The sequence below is a fragment of the Emys orbicularis genome, chromosome 4 (assembly GCF_028017835.1).
Source record: "Emys orbicularis isolate rEmyOrb1 chromosome 4, rEmyOrb1.hap1, whole genome shotgun sequence".
NCBI classification, from domain to species: domain Eukaryota; kingdom Metazoa; phylum Chordata; order Testudines; family Emydidae; genus Emys; species Emys orbicularis.
In genome coordinates this window covers 94,495,664-94,515,509 of record NC_088686.1, presented here as the reverse complement: position 1 = coordinate 94,515,509, position 19,846 = coordinate 94,495,664, and the positions used below count along the sequence as shown (strand labels likewise).

Genomic DNA, 19,846 nt, shown 5'->3' with positions numbered 1-19,846 from the left:
TGGGGCCCTCTTTCTATTAGATTGCACGGCCATCTCTGCTGGAGAGCTCTGCATCGTTGCCAGTGCTGCTGAGCTCTCCACGATGTCCAAACAGAAAATGAGATTCAAACTGCCCAGACAGGAAAAGGAATTCAAATTTTCCCAGGGCTTTTCCTGTGTGGCTGGTCAGAGCATCCGAGCTCGAAGTGCTGTCCAGAGCGTCAACAGAGTGGTGCACTGTGGGATAGCTCCCGGAGCTATTACCGTCGATTTCCATCCACACCTAGCCTAATTCGATATTGCCATTTCGAATTTAGCGCTACTCCTCTCGTTTTCGAGGAGTACAGAAGTCGAATTTAAGAGAGCTCTATGTCGAACTAAATAGCTTCGTGGTGTGGACGGGTGCAGGGTTAATTCGATGTAACGGCGCTAAATTCGACATAAACTCCTAGTGTAGACCAGACCTAATATCCTGGAACCAACAGAGCTACAACTATAGTGTATTCCGCATTAAAGCAGACTGCTGTTTATAATAATTAGCAAACTAACTGTGCTCTAAAAACCCAACACACTGGGGATGCTGGAAAGTTAAGAATGTTAACTTCCAGCCTTCATGGAAGTTCAGCTTCCCATTCTCCTTGATTACACTTTGATAAATGTCCCTAAAACTGGCATTGTATTACTTATTTTTATTGTTTATCAAGGACTTTGGGTCAGATTCATTCAGTTCAGAAGTAAAAAAGTGTTCTCTAACTGCTAGCCCTGAAATTCAATCGGTGCTTGAAAGTCAAGATGTGTTCTTTCTGGCTTGCACACTGTTGATGATCTGCAAACTAAAAAATAATCCAGGTTATTCTCCCATAATTCTATTGCCTCTATGATGATAACAGGAGAGAAAGAATTAAAAACTTATTTTAGCAAGTAAAGTTAGAATTACTACTGCTTAATACATACCAGGGAGTAGTTCTGTTGTAGTTATTTTCTGACCATAACTGAATTTCCAACACACAGGAGGAACAGTATGCTGACAAGACTTTAAGCCAAAATCAAATTTTGGTGGCAAGAAAAGGAGACAGTCTTTAAAGGAACAAGAAAATTCTGTGTTTTCTTAACCTTACCCCAGACACTCAGTGCAAGGATAAGAAATCTATCATACTGTTTATGAAATAGAAGATACCAAGTTCTGGGTTGTTATTCAGAAAAAGAATGATCTTTCTAGGATTGTGTACAGGAAAAATGTTTACTATCAAACAGTAAGAGACGAGGCATAGGTGAAGAAAGTCAATGATAATAACTAGATAAGTATGGGAAATAAGATATGTTTTGGTGTAGGTTTACTACGCTGTTACTGGAACAAGTCAACTATACATGATTGTGTGGCAGACTTATTTCCTCCCTGCTTTCAGAGTCACAGGTGATCATGCTTAATGATTTACATATGTAACAGGGTTCTGGTCTTCTGTACTTGTGAGCTGTAAATGCTACTAGAAGCATGATACCATATAGCTAACTTTGTCCCCAGATCTAAGGACAAATGCATATACATTATATGAAGCTGTCAGCTATTTCAAGAACATCATTAACTTAAATTGAACTTAATCTACAGAAAAAAAGCCCTACAAAAATTGTATCTGATTTCTGAAAAAGGAGACATTTCTGAATTAGAATAATAGTCATCGACTACATTCTGCCCTCATATACACACATGCAACTTCTCTTTATAGTGCCAGAAGCAGTGCACAGTTATTTAAGGGGACACCTCGATTTCATATCTTTATTCTTTGCCTCAAATGTACAATGTGCAACATGTGTTGTTACACAAAAATAATAAAAAGGTAGCAAAAGATACGCTAGAGTTTAATTCTTTAATGTGCTCTATTTTATTATGACTGTTTTTTTTTTTTTTTTTTTTACCAGAAAGTATCTTTTCGCTCAATATACTGGAACCATAAGAGGAAACGAAGAGTAGGGTCCTCTTCCCCTTTACCCTCCATCTTCCTGGGAGTATGATTTTGCCAGCTGAACTACATTTAAACTTTGCATTTTAAAAATGTTTATTATTTTCTCATCATCAAGGATGATTTTCAGGCAAACATACATAGCAAATATGAAATACAGCACTTGTGAAGAAAAAGACTATTTCAAATTTTCTTCAGTTTATACTGAAGTAAATATTACAAAACAGATTTTATATAAAAAGGGAAAACCTGCAGAAAGCACCTTCAACAGAGGCTTTTATTTTGGAGAGATATTTCAGTAATCCTAATCTGAAATCAAAGGTTTATGCTCTTCATATTTGCAGTAGACATTTTAACAAATCAATAAAAAATTAGCAACCCTTTAAATAAACACACACTCTGAAATCTAATTTTAAAAGAATTTGTGTTTGACAGAGGCAGGTTTTTTCTTGCCATTCTTTCTCAGTTTCTGTATTATCAAAATGCTCCAAGCAGGTGTAAACTCTGATAAAGATCAACAGAGTAACAGGCATTTTGTCTGATACTTGACTATCATTTGTTCTATTAATAAAAGAATATTCTCAGACAACAAATGAAGTCTTAAATGCTTTTTTCATTTTTAAACCTATGTACACATAATATTATCTTGGATAACCTATATCAGTTTCTAATAAGACAAGTAAGCATTTAAAGGTTTTAATGAATTAATAATCAGAAAAAAGCTTGCAAATAAAATGCTCTGCTAAGGAAAAAGAAGCAGCAATAGATCTGAAAACAAGGAAGTTAAAAAAAAAATCTACCTTGCCTTTACATGCTTTGCTAAAAGTCTCTTGACATAAATAAAAAGGATCCTCCCCAGCATATGGAGGAGTTGCTATGCCCTTCCGGGGATGGTCTGTAGCTATGTTCACCTCAGGCATGCCAAGGAGAGGTGAATTGTCAAATGTAATTTCAATCATTGGCTAGTTTGGTTGAGGCAGATTAGTTGTATGCAATCATGATAGATAGTTTATCCGAGCCCCAAACTGCCGCTTGGGAAATCTTGCACGCAAACGAACAGAAACTCAGTCATTATTAGTGTCAGGAATGTATACACAGGCAAAATTTGGTTGGCAGCCAGGCAAAATGAATCAAGGCGAAAAAGTGACCAATTGCATGTTCAAAATGGATATTGATAGGCATGTTGTAGTTTGGAGAGATTTTAAACACCAGAAAAAGTCATACATTATTAATTATTCAATTATTAATATTTTAAAAAGTCTTTTGGTATGACGAAATGTTATTTTTAAAGTTAATGTAAATTACATGCATTAGCGTCCCAATTTTTAAATCTTTATCCCAGAAGCTTTGTTGTGGCAATGAGGGGTATATCTTTTTACCTGAGTATTTAAAAATCATTTTTGTAGATACAGAATTTAAATATTTCTCATTCAGTAAAATATCATAAAATAAGCCAGTTTTCACTCAAGAAATCTTTTTTAATTGATATTTTTAAACCAATTAAAGAAATATTTGTTGTTGAATTACTTCTGAGTCAAGAAATAACTGCATCATCAGAAGTGGGGTAGGGTTAAATATGACAGTATACAGACCATATTTACCACAAATTACCTTTCAAAAGCTATCTAAATATTACATCAACAAAACAGTAAAATTCACCTGTGTGAGTAATCACAAGCCCTGATCCTCACAATAAGTAGCAAAAAATTACCAAAAAAAGAATGTCCTCAAGTTTCATTGCCTGAAGTGATATGCTCTGACAAATCTAACAGCTCTTTCTGTGTCATTCCTAATGCAGTTGTCACTCAGTATTATCCATCCTCATTAATGACAATGGGAAAGTTTATCTTGGGAACACGTTTTAAATCATCCACTCTTTACAATGGGACCATGAAATCTCTTACAAAACATGAGGCGGGAACTACTCTGACAACAAAACCCCTTCCTGGCAGCTTACTCTATTCCTGTTCAAGGAATAATATGTTTACCATAAAATCATACAGAGCAATATATCTAATGAAATTTGAAACAAGAATAGCTAGTGTAATTTTCAAGCTAGCAAGTATTTTTGCAACATTTTTATTCAGCTCAAAATATTATTTTAAACCATTTATCAATGCAATCTTACGTAGATCCTTACTTTCCCTATAAATGATAATCAACTACATGAAGTGCAAAACATTTTCCTGATACTTCAGAAATATACATTTACTTTTTGTAATTAAAGGGATTGCTAACAAAAGAATTCTAGATATGTGTAAAACAATTCCTTATTACAGACCACTTTTGTCTCAATACAAATTACACTATACCTTTTCATATTTTTATTAAGATTTCTACATTTTTACTTCAACAACATTCTTGGTTTTACACCTGTTTTTCTCTTTGGCCTAGTAAATACTGTTTGCCTTTGATTCAAAAATTTGGAAAGCAATACTCGTTTGCACAGATGCTATGCACTTTGCAGTAGATTAAACTGATCACCTTACTCTGCATATTGTAATAGGAAAACTGAAGCATTCGCCAGCTTTCTTTTCTTAGCTTTATTTATAAGAACTCAAATCTATCAACCGTCTATCAAAGCAACAGTTGAAGCACTTCAGTTTCAATTATCTCTTGTATTATCCTATCTTCAACTAATACCAGTCTTTTTAGATCAACATAAAAGGTTGCATCATTTCAAAACACACAAGTTAAAACAGCAAAACTGGACAAAAGGTTTAAGGGGCCAGTTTTTCAGATATGCATGCCCGTGACTTGCACACACACCTCTTGGGCCTGGTCCACACTAACCCCCCACTTCGAACTAAGATACGCAACTTCAGCTACGTTTATAACGTAGCTGAAGTCGAAGTACCTTAGTTCGAACTTACCGCGGGTCCAGACACGGCAGGCAGGCTCCCCCGTCGACTCCGCGTACTCCTCTCATGGAGCAGGAGTACCGGCGTCGACGGCGAGCACTTCCGGGATCGATCCGGGATCAATTTATCGCATCTAGACAAGACGCGATAAATCGATCCCAGAAGATCGATTGCTTACCGCCGGACCCGGAGGTAAGTATAGACGTACCCTTGATTTGGGTACGCAGATAGACATATGTCTGCAAATCAAGATGGCAAGCATACACTGGAGTTTGAGAGCGTGCAAGTGCAGATGCGCGAAGGTACACAGGCCAAACTGTATGCATAGTTTGAAAGTCCTAACCTAAGCATATTAGGTACTTGCAATAATTATACCAACAATACCAGTTAAACCAGTAAGCTGAAAAACACCAATGTGTCTGTTGTAACTATTAATTCGCATAACCAATTAATAATAAAATCTTCTCAATCACGGAGTGAACATGTGACCTTAATTCCTTAATTTCCTTACTATAAAGATACAGCTAAAGCCAATCTTGCAGTTTCGGATCATTTTAGTAGTTTGGACCTGTTCTTGTTGGCCCCTTCACAACCAGAATGCTCTTTTTATGACCAGCAAAGTGAAGACATAGGCTCAATACTAGCTAGCCAACGGAGAGCTGCATTCTTTATGCAGGATGCATAACTGGTTCCCCCACATAGCCTCAAAAAGATATCCCCTATTGTCGAGGGGCACACAGAATGCAAATGCCCATTCTGCTTCTGCACATCCCACAGATCATTCACATAGCACGATCTTTCATTGTTCAATAGGATTTCAATTGTTTATTAATGTGGCAATATTTATTATCTCCTTATTCTGGAAAGAAAAAGGGTCTTATTAAAAGAAAACAGACAAATCAAATGTCTTTTCATTTACCTAATGAGTAATATGAGAAGTACATATTAGTTATTAATTAAAAGGGATGATTACGTCATCTATAATATGGTACTGAAATATAAATCTATAAAAGTATACAGCTTAAACAAGACAGAAATACAAATCAAACAACTTTTAGTATAGCTTTATATGGATGAATTATTTTCATTTTTATTGGCATCAGAGTTAAAGTCTAAATATACATTTTTAAAATAGTTATATATTTTAATGATACATAATAGTTAAATAATTAAACAATAATAAAAATAAGCAAAAATATACTTAAGACAATCTGCAGTTACTAAACGCCTCTTTACTTAAGTAAAATGCAGACTCCTTTTAACTATGCAGCACTTCAGAGCATCAGGAATCTCTTGTTAGTTACTTACTGAAATATCGGCACACATTTAATATTTATGTTGCCTTTCCCTCTATCCATTTTTAAACAGAATTAAAGGAGTAGCTATAACAACTTTGACAATAAGGCTATGGGAATGTTATTTTTAGTTTAGATGATGCAGACAAAGCAGAAACAGCCCATGGCTATGGTACTGTTGAAGGGCAGATCTAAATTCCAACATTTCATTCTCTTCTTCTTATTTCCTTATCACAATTTCTCTTGCTGTAAACAAAACTATATTTTAACAGTACTAAGAAGCACTTAAATTACAAACTTAGCACTGGTGCATTTTTCTTAACATACATATGTCTTAATACTTATACATGCAGGACAGATTCACCCCCAGGTTACAGCAGCATAACTTCATATAACTCACATTACAAAGCTTCTGGTGGCAGAAGGCCTGGCCTACTGAAGGGGTGTTGCAGCAGCAAAACGAACCTACATCCTGCCCAGCCCAGCCCAGCCCAGCCCAGCCCCACCATACCTCACCTCAAAAGCATTAGAAGCACTGACCAGAAGAATGTGCTGATTCAGTGCATCCCCAGGGCAGCCTTTGTTGGTGGACCTACATAGATAGCAGCCATGACGACAACTTTATGCTGCCTTTCCCTGTTGGAATTGCCAAATCAGGTCAAAGATATAAATACTCCCTGCCGAACCCCAGGAATTACCTCCATGCTCTCCCCTTCCCAGTGGACACTGCAAATTCAGAAAAGACAATTTGTAGCTTCCTAAGCCAGCAAGCAGTATTTTCCAGAATATTTGTAATGCCAGAGTTCAAAAAAAAAAAAAAAAAAAAAAAAAAAGCTTGCTGCATATTAATTATTGTCCCGTACACTCCCTCCCACCCAAATAATCATGCAATGTTCAGGTTGCTCAATTAAACGCTCAAAAGGCAGAGTATGGCAATGTTAAGGTTCAACGACAGAACCTTATTAGTAATAGCAGTAATTATTTGTATTACCTAGAACATAGGAGCCCAAGTCATGAACCAGGACTCCATTATGCTAGGTGCTGTACAAATAGAGAAATAAAAGATGGCCCCTGCACTAAGGGCTTAAAATCTAACTATAAGACAAGAGACAACACATGGATACAGTCAGGGGAGTCTAAATAAATAATGGAACAATACTGGTCAGCACGATAGGCAGTGGTCACTGCACATTAGCAGCTTAACTGGTATCAAGTTTTTTGTGGGCATCTAGAAGAGTTTTGAGGAGGGATTTGTAAGTGGATAATTAAGTAGCTTTGCAGATACTTATGGGGAGCACATCCCAAGTGTCAGGGGCAGCATGGCAGAAAGCATGAAATTGCTTGTTTGAAAATTTAACAAATGGGCAGTGGACATGGCATCCTGGGCTGATTGGAAGCGAGCATTGATAGCTCAATAGCAAATGAGAGATAATAGGTAGGGTGGGCACTGACTGTGAAGGGCCTTGAAAGTGAATACAAGCAGCTTACATTTGATGTGGAAGAGAACCAGTGGAGAGATTCAAAAGAGGGGGTGACATGGTCAAAATGATGGGCTAGAAGGATGATCACTGTAGCAGCATTCTGAATAGATATGAGTGGGGCAAGATTGTATTTTTCAAGGTCAGAAAAAAGGATATTGCTGTAACTGAAATGCAAAATGATGAGAGCTTGGATGAGAGTTCTAGATGTGTGAATGGATAGTAAAGGCCATTTTACGGAAAGAACCTGCAAGATTTAGATATAGTCTGGATGTGTGGACCTAGTGAGAGGTCCAAGGCGCAGAGGACACCCATGTTACAGGTCTGAGCTAGTCCTCTTATGTGTGTAGTTATATGCTGCCTTGCAAAAAATTGCAAACAAATTGTGCAATTTCCTAAAGCTGGAACTATTTGGCTAGATGCCACTGGGACACTGTTATCCTTGACCAAGGCCAGCAGAACTCTGCTGCTACCTTAGTCCGTTGGACACACACACACACTTCCAACACTTAATGAAGCTTCTGCAGAGTCTGGGAAAGGCCCCTAAACTACCTTAGAAAAATATTCTAGTAGATATACTCAGTATTTAATTCTCTCATTCATAACTTGGTCACATCAAAGCCAATTTTCTCCAGAACAAGTCCATAGAATATCAAGTTTAGAAGGGACCTCAGGAGGTCATCTAGTCCAACCTGCTGCTCAAAGCAGGACTAATCCCCAGACAGATTTTTGCCCCAGGTCCCTAAATGGCCCCCTCAAGGATTGAACTCACAACCCTGGGTTTAGCAGGCCAATGCTCAAACCACTGAGCTATCCCTTCCCCATACAGAAGAGTATTTCTAAGCCAAATTGCAACTTTCAAACTTTAGCCACTTCAGCTGTAGAATTATTATTTTTTCTTTAAACAAAAAGTGAGAAGGAGGCAAGATTTATTTTTTAAATGTAAGGTGAAATTTATTTCTCCCCACCCAGCCAACACACACATTCATCTCACTTATATGACTGAATGGCTTTTGCTCAAACTTAAAATAAACAAATATTATTAGGACAGAGCTCTGCCATTCATAAAAGTCAGTCCCAAAGGTGAATGTTTCATGCAGTTATTAACTGTATTAAAATAGCGCTTTTAATGGAAACTAATTTGCAACTTTAATTATAGCGCTGCTACTGCTCCCAATGCGTGGGGGGAGGAGAGCCTAGAGGTCTAGGAAAGAAGGTTAAATAGAAAACAGCCAAAATAAAATAAAAAAGTAACTAGTGATTTTGTGTCCCTTAATTTTTAGGTGCTGAACCTGATAATAAGGTTAAGAGAACCTTAAAGAAGAATGATTTTCATTAGGTGTTGAGCACTCACCTTCTGAAAATCAGACTATTTAAAGGTGTCTCAAAAGTTGGGCATCCAAAATCACTAGTCATTTTTTTAGAAGTGATAGTTACATGTCATACAGTTCCTGCCTCAAAGTGTCCGAAGTGAATGGGTTTGTGACCAACAGAAGATCTGAACCTTTACATGCTGACAGCATTCAAATTCAAGATAATATCGTTAAGAGATGACATCCCAGAGTTATTCTGGACAAGCAGGCCAGGCAGCCTCTGTTCAATGCAACAAGTAATCTTTGTCTCATCTTAAGGGGCCTGGTGTGCCCACAGCCAGGTATTACAAACAAGCTGATCTTAAGTGATTAATGTTAAACTTTAAATTGCTTAACAAGCAACCTTTATAAATTGCCACTAAAACATACAGGAAAAAAAGTCAAACTGAGAGACAGGAATAGATGAGTTAGTAATAACAGTAAACTTGAAGTAGCCAAAATCTAAATGTATAAGTTGTATGTTTATTCATGACTTAGTTATTGTGTCTTTTATGCTTGCATTGATGGGAGGATCTACTGCTGCTAGCCAACAACTTTTTGGTTGAAGTTGCTGAATCCCAGAATATAGAGTTTGTCTCCCTATTGCCTCTCCCCCCACAATTTATGCTAGGTAAAGAAGCAGTGTTTTTGAATGGTGGTTGTAAAGCAATTTTTTTAAAAAAAATAGCACGGAGTACCCCATCTTTTTTTCTGTCCTGCAGTCATACCGGTTTTTGCTGTGATTCTGTCAAATCTCACAAGCTAAGAAAGGTCAAGGCTATCCTTAACACAAAAAGCTCTAAGGAGTACTATTGTATTTTTGAATGAAGAGATGTTGATATTCAATAGGGGGCACTCTTTCTTCTAAGTCAGCAAAATAACACACTAGCATAGGATTAAAGAGCACTGTTCTAAGGGAGATGACACATTTTAACTAGATGAAAAATTGAGGTCTCTGACCATTTACAGTCACTCAGTATGAAATAATTTTTATATTGGCCAAATTACAATGTGGGTAGTTAAATTTTATATATCTACATTGTTGCTGAAGTTTCAGTTGGATAAAGTATTCACTACCTATTCTAAACAATTATGTAGTGTTGTTGTGTTCTCTTAAGCAGTTGTCACATTTCACACAAGAGGCGGTCGTATTCCAGTAATGGATGAAATGATTCCATTGTATAGTTTTCCTACCACTTTGTTGTGATGGAATCTTTCAAGCCAAAGAGTGCTATATAAAAGGACTATAATTAGTATTCTGAAACAGCAAGACTCTACCCTGATGGCTTCCTGACTCCTCCTGCTGGGAATTCTGAAGCTATGTTCCCAGAATGGGTTTTTATCAAGATTTAATGCAAGTGGTATGGGAAATTCTTTTGCAATATCACTTATTGAATTGTGTTCTTCCATCCATTTCAGTAGACTTCCTAAATGAAGTGGAGTTGCTGATTTAGTAGGAGGAATGGGGTGGGGTGGGGGGCATGGATCACTGTTCATGTTGCACTCCCCGTCAGTACCTGGCCCAGCTGGGGAAGCTAATGATCCAACCAGCAGACCAAATTTGGTGATGAATCCTGGTCATATGCCCCTGAGGCATGTTGAGCATATGCTAAGAAGAAGTAGGTGGAACTATTCTTTTTAAGTCAACAGTGAAATAATAGCCAACTCAGGTGCTAGGAACATTTGATTTTCAGCCTTTCTAGCCCAAATCTCAGTATTATATTTTCTTTCACCGTGACAGGTGACTAAGTTTTCAACTACAACAATTCTTTAATATTCTGTATAACTGATAAATCCTTTAATGGTACTTTCCCATAGTCAGTCCTTAGTTTGGGGATGTGTACCCTTGCTGGTTGTCGAGTTTACTTCTCAAATATTTAGTTCCATACTATCTTTTTATGACCCATTTCTTTGAAAGAATTCCTGCACAGCTCAAAGCAATGTCATTGTAGATACTGATGGTAACTTTGGCCAAGATTTTCAAATGAGCCTAATGGAATTTGGCACCCAACTTCCACCGATTTTCAATCAGATTTGGCTGCCTAACTGTTAGGCTTCTGACAATTTCTTAGCCTTCCTTTACCTAAGTTTACCCATATATAAAATGTAGATATAATGCTACTTCCCTACCTCACAGGGTTGTGGTGAGACTTAATTAATTATTATTTGTAAAGAGAGTTGCTTGTATTAAAGGCATTAATAATAGTTTGTACTTCTATATTGATATTATTTAGGCATTTAAACTTTTGAGTTGGGATTTTCAAAAGTAGCTAAGGGAGCTAGCACCCAGTTCCCATTAAGAATAAGAACTGGGTGCCTAACTCCTTTAGTTGTCCTTTTGAAAACATCACCCTCAATTGCTTCCTGATGAGTCACCTATCCTCCCACACCAGGACTTGGGCTAAAAAATACAAATAAGCAAGAAAAAAACCTTCATAAGAAAACTGTGGTTAGCCACTGGCCTCATCCCCTTTATGAAGGTAGTTTGGATCAAATGAGCCAGCTCCAAAGAACCCGAATTAAAATTAATGCATTGAGTTTTTCCGCAAAAGGATATTTTCTCATCAGTGATTTTGTGTGGCTTGAAATCAAATTTTAGAATTTTACTGAATTTCTATCTTTGGTGACAGTATCACTCCAAAAGTAATAGGGTTGTCTATTGCTGGTTGTCAGGTCCTGACATTAATGAATATTAAACTAACAGGGAAAGGGAACTCTTCCACTATTTCCCAAATTATTAAGCATGTGATTTAAAAAGAAATGCTAAAGTGTAAACATTTGTATGGAATATATGTTATACTCAGAGTTTGCCTACAAAAGAAAGTTGGTCTGGAATAAGATATGGTGTGAATTTAAAGATGAATTATTCCTGACTAACTCCATGTGTGGATACTCTTATTCCATAATACAAGTGCCTTATTACTCTTTAGCTTAATCCACTTGATTACACTAATTCAGAATAAGGAACTCTTCTTCCAGAATAAGAGCATCTACACGCTGTGTTAATCAGAAACATTTAATCAGGAATAGCTATTCAAGAATAACTCCCAGTGTAGACAGACATGCCCTTTGATACATAAGGTATTTTCTATCCTTACTAACAATATGTGTATCATAGAGATACCTTTTAGTCTAGTCAACTTGTTCATAATTTGTATCTTTTAATATTAATAAACTGGGAATGTGTCAACCTCCTTTTTTGGTATGGGAAACATAAAATAAACTAACCCATTTATTTACAGACTGAACAAGGGTATTTCATGCTGTAGCACTGACCCTTAGTCCATTACAATATGTCCAAGTGACCTTTAATTGAACACATGGCTTTGTTTCATGCTATTCCAGTGGTGCAACACAACTACATTACAAATTGGTATCAATATTTCTAAACAAAAGAATAACTTATTTAAATAAAAATGAATGAGACATTAGCTTATTAAAAAGGAACTGCAAAAACATTGTATTACAACATTTTAAGTGTCAAAGTTTTGAGGAAGTTAATGGAATTCTCTCTCCCTGTAAACAGAAAGTTAATTCTGTTAACAAAATATGAAAGATACAGGATACCGCAGAGCTAAACACATTATCTAGAAGTTAGTATTTTTCAGTTTTGTTCTGGTGATATTTGTTACATTATCTTCATGCACCAATCTCCAAACTGACCAGTCAATATCAGCCAGGACTACTTAATATTAAATGGTGACAAATACTGGCAGAATTTTCTGAACTAAAATGTCTAAATAGCAGTATATTCAGATTCAGGAATTTCATCTTCTACTTCATTTTGCAATAATATTGTTCAGTTTTAAATTCAGTGCAGTACAAAGATCTTATTACTTGATTTCTCATGTTTCTACAATTTATCAATATTCAGAATTTTTTTTAAAGGAATTGCATTTCAAGTATTATTTTAGCCAAAGTAAGGATAATTTTAAAATAATAACCCAAAACCTTATCTAAAGTGTACTGTCAGAATTTTAAACCCATTTATTTATTGAAATTATTTGAAAGAATGTAATACATTTTTGACAGGCAGTCTTTTACAATATTGAAATCAAATCCTTGATGTCATCAAACCCTTCATATTCTGTGCCTTATTCCTGGAAGGCTCATGCCAAAATGATTTAGTTTGATTTTCTTTAACAATGGTAGGTTGGCTTGACAGCATCTGACAAAACAATTCAGTGAAGTACACCATATCAGGTAAAAAGAACCTGAACTGGCTACTAGATGAAATAACGTAGAATGGAACATGGAGTTATAAGGGTATTAATTTTGATTAGGATCTCTTGTTTAAGAAAGGTAACATTTAATTTTATGTGAAGAAAATTTCAATGCTATTATGCTTACCCTCTTTCCATCTATGCTTCTAAAAAACAAAATGAATATCTAATTCTAAAAAACAAAATGAATATCTTAATTATTACAGTGGGAGAAGATGGGCAGGTACATCAATGACACAATTTGGAGCAATTCTGATTTGACTACCATTAATCTCCATTACAATTTATTATAGTATTTTCTTCACATGGTGTACAGCCAGAGTTCCTTGAATCTGCCACCTTCCAGCCTCTGAGCTGAAGTGGAATCTCAACTGTGTGATGTTCAGGAGAAGGCAGGGAGCAGTTCAAGAACAGGGAGGAAGCATTCAGAACAGCCACTATCTTTCATGTGATCCACCAAGCCCACATGCTTCCAAAGGGGAATCAAACCCCTGGATTGTAGCCACTACCCAAGCTTTATATCATTAGTAATCAAAGAGCAATGCTTTCTGAAACACTCAAGAAAACCTCATAGCCTCGTTGTTTTGAAACCAAAAATTTAAGTGAAGTGCTGTCTACATTACAAGTACATCCATGTAAAAGGATCAAGTTACAACATGGTTGTCCTCCTGCCAAAGAAATGTCAGCTTCCATTTTGAGGTGTAATGAGACCTCAATATGTTTTAAGAATCATACTAATACTTTAGCACAATCTTTAAAGCACAGGGAGGGATGTCCTGTTTACATGGAAACTGGATCCCCCAACATGATTGTATATGCTGTGTACTGTATATAGGACTTATACCTGCCAGAAGTTCATCCCAATAAACAGGAATGTAGTTGAGTCTTTTTGATCAATACTTAGGAAACTATAATTTGACTAAGATTCCAATAAGTGATTATGTTCTAGCTTCTAACAGTTCTTATACTTACTTATTTATGGCCTATGTTTTCTTTAAAAATGTTACCTGAAATAGTTCATTAATTTCATATGCATTGATAAAATGGAAAATAATGCACCTTTATAAAAAAAAGTGAAATACAATCAGAATTGAGCTGATCATCAGTGAAGGCTGCTCTGAGTAGAGAATTTCTTGGAGAAAGAAGCTTAGGAATAGATGATATAACTATTCAAAGAGATGTAGATGTGTGTATATAATATATATAATTTTACTTGCAGATAACTTTATTATACAAAGATGTACATCTCTCTGTACATACATACATGTACGCCATATATGCTGATGATAGGATTAATTTTTCACATCAGCAAAAATAGCTTGGCAATATTATCCTCCTGAGTCAATATGCAGTCATCACTGTTCTCAATGCATTTAGTGAATGATAACTGTGAAATATTTTAGGGTGCCTGGTTCAGCAATATAATGGTCTGACAGAGTGCAGACATGCTGAGGCTCAGTGTTCAGGTCTTGAGCTCATCCCTTCATTCCTGGGCTAGCAGAAATTGGGAGTGCTACAGGTCACAGCTCCTGAGGAAGGGGAATGGCTTTGGTTTGGCCTTCAGCAATCCCTTCTGGTTAAATGAAGGTGTCACACTGAGACGACCCAGCACATGTCTTGGAAAAAAAGGGGGATAGGAGAACACAGCAAAAAGGTTAAAGAATAAGGATTCAAGAAGAGACCCTCAAAAGCAGTGTTTCATGTTAACTTGAAAAATCCACCATGTTACAACCTTCCTAACATAATTAATGGATGTGTAACATACACTGAAGTGACTATGTAGTTACAACTGACACCTGGAAGAGCTAGCCAGTTTTGTAAATCATCTCGCCTCTAATAATAGAAAACTTCCTTAGGTGGTGAAAAAAGAAAGTCCATTATTTTGATTGCTGTAGGGAACTCACATATTTATTTTACACACACACACACACACACACACACACACACACACACACACACACACACACACACACACACACACTTACTTTTCTAGACTCTCTCCTAAATTCATAGCTTTTTCCTTTGGCAGCAATGGATATGACATTAAAAGAATGCACAACTGATGCAGAGTGCTTCGGAGTACAGTCTGTAAATGCCTGCCATTGAGATAGTAGCTACTTTACGGCCACAAGAGTACTCTAATTCTAATTCTTTTCTATATTTTCCTCTCCTTCCCTTACGGAACATCGTTGAGAGATGTGACCTTTGAGTTCAGGAAACTCACTACTATTAGGCTATATGTGGAATTGCAGCATAGCTATGATACTGGGCTTCAAACAGAATTGTCTTGCACACAGGATCTAAAGTTTGTCCTCTAGCTTGTGCACGTACTATACATCCTTTAAAGCTAAGATTTTATTAATTATTTTTCTTATTTGTACAGGTCTGAATACAGAGTGTTTGCAACTAATAATAATCTATTTTTTCTACAACAATTGTAGATATTCTTAGACAAAATTTGCACAATAAAGGAACAAATATTATCTTGTAAATCTACTAAATGGCCATGATCTGAAGACTTTAAAAAAAAAAAAATCAGGTGTATAACAAAATAGGAGTAATTAAAAAGATTATTTGTATGAAGTTTCTCATCTCTAAACATTTCTCTGAATTTCTTAAATGATTAACTTTAACAATATAATAGTAGGAGTTTATGACCACCACACAATAACAAAAGAATAAGAATCTTATTCCAACTGTCTTATCAAACCAGGTAATGATGTCCTGCCAGCCAAACTCAGAGGGAACATGCGAAATAAATACTAAAGTAAACAGGCCTTAAGCCGCCTAAGGGAAAGTCAGCAAGATGGCAATTTCAATCATTTGGAATAATACTAAAGCAGCCCTAGGCTTTTCTCAGAATGGAAACATGTCACTGTTACCGCAATATTTCAACAAATCAGAATGCAAAAGAAAGGAACACTTATGTAATCACATTGGTAGAACAGCACTTTACTCAACATTTAAATGGAAAAAAATTATGAAGAAATTCTCTTTATGTGAATAAGTGTAAGTGAACATAAATGACTGTAAGAAAAAAAGTTTCCTTAAAGGTCTGTAGGATTTCAAAAGTTTGTCATTTAGAAACAGTTTTCTTTAATATTTTTGGTACAAAGGGCTTTTAGAATGACAAGGAAGTGGTTACACCAAGAAAAACTATGAAGAAGGTGAGAGGCACGTTATAAGTGAAAATCTAACAAATGCTGATACAAGTTACACTCAGTTATACACAAAAAAAGGTATTTAAACACTAGCCTGGAAAGTTTAATTAAGATGAATAAGGCTGTCATACATTTAACTGAGAAATCAAAAAATATTTCAAATATTTGGGGAACTTACCTAATGAGTAAACTTTTAGTGTGTGTCTAGTCATGTAGCCATCTTTTAGTCAATCATCAGAAAATCAAAGGCAAATTGGCATGACTCAACCTAAACTTTAATACCGCATGATTGTGTCGTGTAAGCTTGTTTTGTGCGAGGGCTGCTGTGGTTTTAGCAGAGAGATTAACGACCGGACCTAAGCTGGCCTCCAAACCTTGCCCTGCTGATGCCTCAAGCCCTTTGAAGTCTGACCATCATACCTGGCAAAACAACAGTGGGAACTAGGCTGGTGTCAGATCTAATCAAGTTGCCTGCCTCAGCATAGCTAACTATGGGGTACACTAATTGGCCCAATTGCGGATTATACCTTTTGCTACAGATTCAAGACAATAATTTAGTCAAATGATGGTTTTTATCTCCTTCTAATTAAGATTCCAAAGTGGGAAGAAATAGGATTAGACAGGCTAACTTCAAAATTTTGTCCTTTAAAGTGGTATGCACATTAAATATGTCTATTTTGCCATGTTTAAATATGGCAACAAGTAAAGGTTTTTGGGAAAGATAAATACAACTGTTCTAACTCTTATCAAATATAGCTATGTTTTCCTGCAAATAGTTAAGCTAAATATTTTAAAAATGAAATATGTAAATCCGTAAGAACACTCAGAGTATGTATTTTAAAAGGTGAACAAATGTATCAATCTTCAACACAAAAAAGTACTCCCCCTATGGAATACTTTTTAATCTATGTAATTTTTACAAAAAACAGAAACTCATAAAAGGTATCTTAGGTAAATTTTCATATACAAAAACTTTAACAAAACTAACTGTACTAAGCTGTATAAAGTGTTACTGTCCTCTTAGAAATAATTAATTCTATTAAAAATTTGTGACATCGATCTAAGCTTTTTTATTGAGGACCAAACTATAGGTAGTTAAGTTTATTGATGTGAAAAGCAAGTCTGTGGCCCATTAGGGACTTTAAAAGTTGACACTGTGATGAAATAGGAAGTTGGACAGCTTTTTTTGAGGAGATAAAGGGGCCTCCTTCACTGCACACATTACAAATGTTGCCACTTGAGAAGCAGTAGTCTAGTGATGAAAACTTCCTTGAAGCAATTTTGTCACAAGTCACATGTTGTGCCTCCCTACCTCAGCATTTATAATCTGGTTTTAAAGATACACTCAGGTAGAGTTCAACATCACCTTCCCAGATATGTTTAACATACTTTTCACAGCTACTTTCATATTGTCGAAAACTGTAATGTATTTAAATATATATTCTCATTTCTAATTCTACCAAACTAGACTCTACAAATGTCCTTAACTCTTTAAAGTTTATTTTGTTTTTGTAAAGCTGCGATATTGCTTGTAAAGCACATTGTTTGCTACCTTTTGTTTTTGCCAAAGGATTTGGAATTGACTGCTGACACATTACATTTTAACTGTAGTATCCAGTTTTGAGTGATTCTATCCAGATCCTACTTTTTTCATCAATTTATTTTTTTCTTTTTCAAAAGTGACTTGCCTTCCAAAGCTACTCTGGTCAGTCAAGCTGTGCTTGGCCTGCTCCTTCTAATATAGGGAAGAAGAGAAGCTTATATGGATTGTAGCTTGGTGCAATGGGTAGAGGCATATCACAGAAGAATAATGGTCTAAGTTGTTCAAAGAGGACTGACTTGCCTCAACTTGGTTTGCAAAAAGTTTATCCCCATCAAGAACTGAAATTATTCAAAAGGGGCCCCTATCTGAACAATGAGTGTTGAAATTATTCAAGTGGGTCATCTACCCATCTCTACAGCAACAGGTTTTTTCCAAGGGTTCCATAACACCCCTGATTCAAACTCTTTTGTCCCTTGGCTAATGAAATTCTTTATACAGAGCCTCCTGATTTGGTTTTTACAGCAATAGAAAGTGGTAACCTTAGATCTTGCGGACAGAAGAATCATCTTCTGATCCAGGCGAGAAAAATTCAAAATATTTCAATTAATATATAAAGTAAATGTGAATTTAATATAGTAGAAAATAATAGTGCATATTTGCTTGTGTTACTGAAAAAAATTATAGCTTATGTCTAAAACCTGGCATGAATCTAGGACTGATTCAAAAAAACCTAATAGTCTTTTGATAAAGTGAAATTATGTTAAAATGGTCTAAACCACTACGGTGGTTTATTCCTTTAACTGTATTTTCTGAGAAGTGTGTGTGGGGGGGGGGGAAATTGAACCCCATCCCCTCCAACAGTCTCCTTCATGCATTTGGCTTTAAGTGGCTTTTGAAGGGAGTATCTCCAGTTGAGAAACTTCTAGCTATCATGCAGAGATGACCCGAATGAAGAACTGGCTGACCGATTAACTATTAACTACTCTCAATAGGATTAGATAATTAAGGACATTGATGACCATTAATTAGGAGGAGGGCACCTTAATTTGTCACTTGATAGGGCCCTTTCAATGATTTATAGTTTAGGGCTACTTACAATTGTGAAGAGAAAGCAAAAAAAAAAAAAAAAAAAGGCAAAAAAAAAAAAAAAAAAAAGAGAGAGAACCCTTAAGTTACCTTATCAAGTGGCCAGCTAAAGAGGGCAGAGGGTCAAATAAGGGCCAAAGTGGTCACTTAAGGGTGAAGTCCCAAACACCAAAGCAGTGCCAAGCCACATTGACCATCATTTGGTGATGAAGTAAAAAATATGCTAATTTATTGGTGGCAATTCTCTCTTTTATGGTTTCAAGCAGTTAAGACAAGTGGCTTGCTTAAGAGCTTTTCATTTGAAAAGAGATTAAACAAAATGGTTTGTCAGGACTGCTTGGCTGTTTTATGTCTTTGTTAAAAAAAAAAAAAAGCTCAGACTGTACCAATGACTATCATATCATCCAAAAAGCCATCTCCCTTCTCTGAACATTTAGTTCATTAATAAATACATCAACTCTAATTGCTTAATAGTTCTATGTTCATTTGCTCTTTAGCAAGATTAAAATGAAATACATCTTTTGTATTACTCCCTTCCATCAGGACCGTATGTATAAAGGTCAGAGAAAAAAAGTTTAAATTTGGTAGAAAATTTACTAAAGGACATTAGAGTAAGTGATACTGTGTTTAAAATGACATAAAAGAGCTAAAGGTGATTTCAGTAATGCAAAGAAAATGATTTCTGAATACTGATAAGGACACTTATCCTTCATGCCACACACAATTTTAGGCAGCATTATACATTGAAGTCCCTCAACTGGGGTAATAACATGTAGCTATTTTCCCACTCACTAACACAAGTAAGAGTAAGTCATTAACATTTAATTAAACATGCTCCTGACATCCTCAGAAATATGTATGTCATGCTTTGTTACTGAAGGTTGTGGCCTACTTCCTATACATTTTAAAA

General features: G+C 35.9%; 1 protein-coding gene across 1 annotated transcript in view; it reads right to left on the bottom strand.

The window, feature by feature from the left end:
* The window catches only part of ELP4 (elongator acetyltransferase complex subunit 4), a 268,089-nt gene that overhangs the window by 122,939 nt on the left and 125,304 nt on the right, over positions 1-19,846 (bottom strand). The gene's annotated exons all lie outside the window — the stretch shown is intronic.